The following is a 6,760-nucleotide window of genomic DNA, read 5'->3' as shown; positions in this document are numbered from 1 at the left end:
TTTAAAATAAGAAAATCTTATTTTTATTTTTATTTTTTACAGAAATTCAGATATTCCAACAAATTTCTTTACTAATCCTGGACCTTAAAAAAATTACACACAACTTTTAGACGTAATACAACAGAACAGAATGAGAAAGGGAGTCACTTTATTTTTTAAAAAAAAGATAAAAACATACTTCTTATACTTAATTAACATTTAGTGATATACATGTGTATTACTTATGTACATGGTACATCGTCAATGACCCATCTTCAGAGCACTGTGGTATGCTGAATTAAATTACACTTAGGTATAATGGAAAAACTGTTAAAAAACATTTGCATGTGAATAGGAAACACTTTTTCATTTTTGTAAACACCACTATTTGTGATGTAAAACTCAATGAAATCTGTAATTCACATGGATAAGAGAAAGCCAATACCTCCTATTTTTATTGCAGATAAAGTAGAGAGATACCTCCCTTTAAATAAAAGATGAATTCTTGAAAAGTTGTGTGTAATTAAATTTGGTAAGTAGGGTGTTTTAAATGTAGTGGGAGCACTAATATTTAAAGCAACAAATAACTCCCAGAGGGGCTAATATTTTAGAGATAATAAATATTCCCTTAATTTGGCTCTTTAGAAAATCCTTATCTTTGTGAATTGGATTTTACTCGTTTGAGCATATCTGTAATACACTTTTAGCCATTTGAAACATAATCATGTTTATGGTGAAAAGATGGCTAATAGCAAAACATTTAGCAAGAATAGAAGTGTGGCCCTAATAGAGAGAGGGTAAGAGAAATCAACCATGGCCCGTATCACTTTTTGTGTTATCCTCCATAAGTGCTCCAGTGATATATGCTAATTTAATCTTAATTTTGAGCCTAAAAATGAAGGCATGTTTTCTGCTCAAGTATAGAACATGGTTTGGCTTACACTGATTACCCCTGCATGTACAGTTTAGCTTGTGTTCATTCTCAAGCAATTGGCTACTTCAATATTAAATTTTTGCTGTTGTTGCATATTGGCAGGATATGTAGTGAAGTGGGTGAGGGGAGCCTGGAAGCTGAAGATTGGTGAAGACAACTGATCAGTTGTAACTACTTTCAAATGCCAACCAAATACAAAATTTTGAGTATTTTGAAACCAACGTTAGTAAACCGAAAGGCAACTTACTCCTACCAAGTTTATTTGACCTGTATAAGTACATATTCATTTATTTCTAAGGCTATTAAATTATTGTTTATTTAGTTAGTACCACTTACTATCATTAGAAATAGGTTTAATGGAATGATTTTTATTTATTTATTTAACAAAATGAGTGCCTGTCAGTCAGGTAAAGAAAGAATATGGATTTCTGATGACATGTATTGCAAAGAAATAGAAATGAAAACAGGAGAGATTTTAAATGCTTATTTATAAAGTGTATTAAATTCCTATGCATATACTAGGAAGAATTAGAAAAAGTATTTATTTGATAGCAGCCTATATATTACATGTGAGCATCGGAAGTGAAAATGAGCTTTCTGTATTTTTCAGAGATCCTTGATGTTGTTTCCTGAAAGATAGGGAAGCCTATGTTGCTCGGGAACCTACGATGTAAAGATGTACTTCCTGTAATATACAGCTTGATGGAGTAATAGTTTATGTCAGAATCACTTTCTCAGTAATAACTTGTACAGACGTTAAACGGAACACAGACTCGGTAAAAAGTTTGAAGTATTACATCTCTTAACTGAGTGGTTGTAACTAATTACACAGTGAAATAAATGAACAGCAGAGATGGGGGAACCTAGGTCACAGCTCCTAAGAAGATATTCAGAGGCATTTTCTAAGATGTTTCCTCAATAAATGATGCTTGCTCAGCCTCTTGGCTACTGAGATAGGAATGATCTAGGATTGACCGCCTTTTTTAAAATAATGTTGAAAGGTTAAAGCTTTCTGTTTTCAGTTTGATTAAAAAAAGGACAGCTTACAAACCTCAGTACATATATATATATATATATTACATGTTAATTCTAGCACATTTATATTTCTCTTCCTTGAAATATTTCCTGAATGTAGTTTCTCATGAATGTTGTCTGATCTTATTCAATGATAGTTTTCAGTGAGCTGGTGTTTAATCCATAATCACATCTCCTTCCAGAAAAATCACTCCCATATCTGCTCATCTAGATCGACAAGGGGCTTTGACAAGTGGATGTTTCGCTCTTGTTCATGTCCATTTCTGTACTCTGATCTCTTCCAAGCATCTTCTTTCTTGATGTTGATGTAGAAAAGCTGTTATTCGATTTGTTTAGCTTGTGCTCATTCTAGAGAATATTGGCTTAGCAGAACTGCAGAAAGGGGCAGGGGAGAGGTGGGGACGAGAAAGAGAAAAGAAAGAAAAAAAATGCATCATTTTATGTCAGCAAGATTTTTGTGCGTATTTGTCATAGAAAAACCACACCAACAAATGGTTCAAATGCACTTGTTATCAAAGAAAGTTGAAATGTTTGAGGTTTTTTCCCCCCATTAAACAAACATCATAATCTCTGGCAAAGGATGCCTCCTATAACCTAGACGTGTGTATTTCCTCCATCTGGGTAAAGATGACAAGTTGCTTCACGGGAGCAAGGAAGAATGTGAAATGATCTCAAGCATCACCGATTTTTTTTGCCTGACATAGAAAATGCCTCACAGGAGTGTTTTCTTTTTTCCTCCAAGCTTTATTTATTTATTATACAACCAACATTATAACAGCTAAGAGAAAAATGATTATAAAGCTGAATCATCCACAATCCCATCACCTGGAGACACCCATTGTTTTCTTCCCATTCCTTATCCAAATGTGCACGGATTTTTATATAGTTGGAATCATAATATAGATGATCTTTTTAACATTATGTGAAAACCAGTTTTCTAGATTTCCAATCTCTGCATCATCAGCATCAATTTTTTTTAAAAAGATTTTTATTGGGGAATTAGGGAAGGGGAACAGACAAGTTGTTGTCCTTTTGTTCTTCAGTCTAGTTGTGGAGGACGTTGCTTCACTGGCCCAAGTTGGCACCATCATTGCGCTCTTCCCGGGCGAGGCAGATCAGTCACCAGCTACTGGACAGCTCACAGCAGCTGCTGGCTGCTCACGCTGGCTGCTGGCTACACACGGTAGCCCATGGCAACTCACTGCAGCAGGGGCTGCAGCCTAAGCTGGCGCCAGTGACTCACGGCAGCCCAGCTCCAGGTTGAGCTGTTGTTCAGCATCTTAGCTGTAGAGGGCAGTGTCACTGGCCCTCATATGTGGGATCCGAACCGGGGCCCTCTGGCGTCCCAAGCCAGCTCTTAACCAATGTGCCACTCGGCCGGCCCAGCATCAATTTTTAATGGCTGCATAATATTCCATTCTACCTGCATTCCTTTCCATTCCATGCCCAGTATTCTATTTCCACTAGTTCACCATTGTCAGAGTGTTGGTAGGTTTCTGCTTTTGTTGCTTTTATAAATAATGAATATATTTGAATATAAAGCTCTATTTTTTATTTATTTAAGATTTTATTGGGGAATTGGGGGAGGGAACAGCATTGGGGAATCGGGGAAGGAGAACAGATAAGTTGCTGTCCTTTGGTTCTGTAGTCTAGTTGTAGAGGACTTCGCTTCACTGACCCATGTTGATATTGTGATCATTGCGCTCTTCCTGGCTGAGGCAGATCGGTTGCCGGCCATTGGACTCACGCCAGCTGCTGGCAGCTGATGCTGGCTGTCAGCCACTTAGGGCAGCCCCACTGCAGCCTACGTCGTCGCCGGGGACTCACGGAAGCCCCACTCCAGGTCGAGCTGTTGTTCACCATCTTAGCTGTAGAGGGCGCAGCATCACTGCCCATGTGGGATCCGAACTGGAGGCCCTGCTGACAAGAGCTCACGCTCCCAAGCCAACTCTTAACCAATGAGCCACTCAGTTGGCCCTATTTGTTCTTTTAAATTCTTTCTTGAGGACAAATTCTCAAGGGCTGGCTGCTTTTCCTTTTCTTCACCACATTAGGGACTATGCCTGGATTGATATAACTAGACCACAAATAGTGTGATCAACTTCATTCTTTGAATGATTTTTAGGCTTTGGCACTGTTAACCAGGCTTAAAGGTACCCTCACTCATAGTGAAGATGGGTCAATGCACCTAGCTGGCCAGTTTTGGGCTGAAAGGAAACCACCTATTGGGTTTTTCATCACAAAGCACTTAGACACAAATGATAATAAAACAATTGACCCATTATTCAGTTATAGTCCTTGATCCACATCACAAAATAAGACTATGGTGTCCCCATGAGTGCTAGAAAAAGACCTAAAGGATTCTGTTGCTGTTTCCAGTCTTTATGCCCTTGTTTTCCAACACACTTTAAAAAATTTTATGCACACTATGATTTTAATGAACTTCTCTCAGCGAGAGAACTCAGTTACATTACTGTACCTAGACTACACAGGGGATAATTGAAATATGATCATGTGATAATGACAATTAGCCTGTAATGATTCTCTAAAATTGAATCATGCTGGCAGACGTCCTATGGAGGGGAATGCTTTGCTTTCTTCAGATATTATTAAAAGCAACATAAGCAATCGGGGAATTTCATACAGCACTATGGGTGCTTCTGAACCTTGAGTGGTCTCTGCTCTGGTGCCGTGGAGGTGCTCTTGCTGGGTGGGATCCACAGTCAAGTTTGTGGGTCCAGAATTCCACTACTCTAGCATTATTCACTCTGGATATTTTTCTATTTAAAATGCACAAAGCTGAATGCCTGGGTTTTCCAGTAAGATCTGTGAAAGGTGTTAGTTGGGATGGAGGGAGGAGTGAGTGGGGGTTGTAAACATATGAAGGAGAATAGGGAAATGGGTGTTGAAAAGTGGCTACGCACGAGGAAGAGAAGGTGGCATATGGATCTGTCCAGGGCTATATGTGTGTGATGCATGGGAAGGGGGACGCAAGGGAGCAGTTCCTATTTTCTTGAAGTTCACAAATAAATATACCTGATTTCATGATGGAAAAGTCTGCTTTGGTGTACACCATTTGGTGGCATCCAGAAACCAGAGACTCCCACTTTTTCTCTCCCCTGCTCTGAGTCAGCTAATTGGGCTTTATGACATCACACTGAGCTGGGAAGAGAGCAAATGGGGGTGAAAGGGCTTTAGATCAGCTGCCAGAGCACTGACACCCGAGTCTGGGGAGGACATGGGAGTTTCCTGCAGGGTAAGCAGCTCCCTGGGAAGATCCGGAGCCCTCTTGTAGGAAGGGAACATTTGTTGCCAATTTCACAAGGGTTCTTGTTTACACCCCGTCATTGGGTCCGCAGCCCAGGGGATGACCAGGACAAGCCATTCATCACCAACCCTAGTTGGATTTACTCTGGACTTGAGTCACCCATACCCTCCACATGGCCAAATCCTTCACTGTAATCTCACCACTGATGACTCAACCCTTTCTTCTTAAAGCTCCCTTCTTTGTTGTCAACATTGGGACTACACTGCCCACACACGGAATGATGTTGGCCAGGGAGCTGAGGAGTGAATGGAAAAATGGAAGCAAAGCCAGTGAACCATGCCTGGACTAGGGTGAGGCCATTGAGGCTCCCAGGGCACAACATCTAAGGAGGCGCTCACTCTCAGGCTTGTGCAAATGCAGGGCGAGTGCCTCCTTAAATTTTTGCACACTAGGCACGCCAGTGGCTTGATCCTGGTCCTGGTCCTGCTGGTGAGAGCAGGCTGGTTATCACGAGGCCTCCTGGGAATGTTTCCTTGAGTTTGCGTTACTGAGACACTGCCACCACTGTATATTGTTTCTTCCTAGTGCATGGCACCACCATGCACCCGGAACCCTAGGGTATGTGAGAAGTCTGCAGGCTATGCTGGGCTAAAAATAACCAGCATATTTGTTCCAGTGGTGGTTAGAACACCGATACTCCCCACACAATATCCGGAAAACACTTTGCTGTGGGGAATGAAATTAGAATGTTACTATGATTACTTCAATGGCATGCACAATGAAGAATTTTCCACCTGAGGGCCTGGGAAGGGCTAGCTCTTCCAGAACATTTGTGAAGCCAGTAGGTGGAAGAGGATACAAGGCAGGGTTTTCCTCTGTGGATGTTGCCATCATTCCTTTACTCTAATGACTGTGAGACACCAAGGCAGTTTGCAGAATTTGGTGGAAGCATTAGTGTGGTAACATTGTGGTCTTCACTTTGTAAAACATCCTGCATTTTTCAGAATTTTCCCATGCACCATGGATGCCGTGTTGCTCAGGGGAGGCAATTTAAAAGATGTCATATTCTCCCAGGTTTGTACAGAGCAGGTCTGAGTAAATAAGTCATTCAATGAAGCTTCGGATCTTTGTTCAGTTCAGTTTGTCCTTGTAACGTCATGGGCTCTGAGTTGCCCATGTTCCATTTCCATAGGGTTTTTTGCAAATCCTTTTTGAAACTGTCATTCAAATCACTGCTCATGACAGCAGCATTTATAATGGCCACTTGTCTAGACTACCTAAATGCTGTGTTCTTGCATTTTCTGTGTGTTTGTGGACTTTGAAAGGTCTCCTGTGATTGTTTCTATCTGACCTATTCAATTAGGTCCTGGACCCCCAGTGTCAGTATAGCTGGGGGCAGGCACTGTCTGAGTGAGAAAAATACATGGTGGGAGAGTCAGGCTTTAGCAGAATGGCTTGCTGAATCTTTGTTGTGAAAGCGAGGTAAGGGGGGAATTCCAGGGCATTTTTTCTCATTGGCTATATAGGCTTAGTCATTTTCTCCC

General features: G+C 40.9%; 1 long non-coding RNA gene across 1 annotated transcript in view; it reads right to left on the bottom strand.

Moving 5' to 3' along the window:
• The window catches only part of LOC109392056 (uncharacterized), a 46,454-nt gene continuing 39,694 nt past the window's right edge, over nt 1-6,760 (bottom strand). Inside the window, exon 2 of the long non-coding RNA XR_002125983.1 lies at nt 1-2,320. This is a non-coding gene — a long non-coding RNA (uncharacterized LOC109392056). The remainder of the gene's footprint in view (nt 2,321-6,760) is intronic.

The sequence above is a fragment of the Hipposideros armiger genome, unplaced genomic scaffold, assembly GCF_001890085.2.
Source record: "Hipposideros armiger isolate ML-2016 unplaced genomic scaffold, ASM189008v1 scaffold_312, whole genome shotgun sequence".
In the NCBI taxonomy this organism is placed as follows: domain Eukaryota; kingdom Metazoa; phylum Chordata; class Mammalia; order Chiroptera; family Hipposideridae; genus Hipposideros; species Hipposideros armiger.
This window is presented reverse-complemented; position numbering and strand designations above follow the sequence as displayed.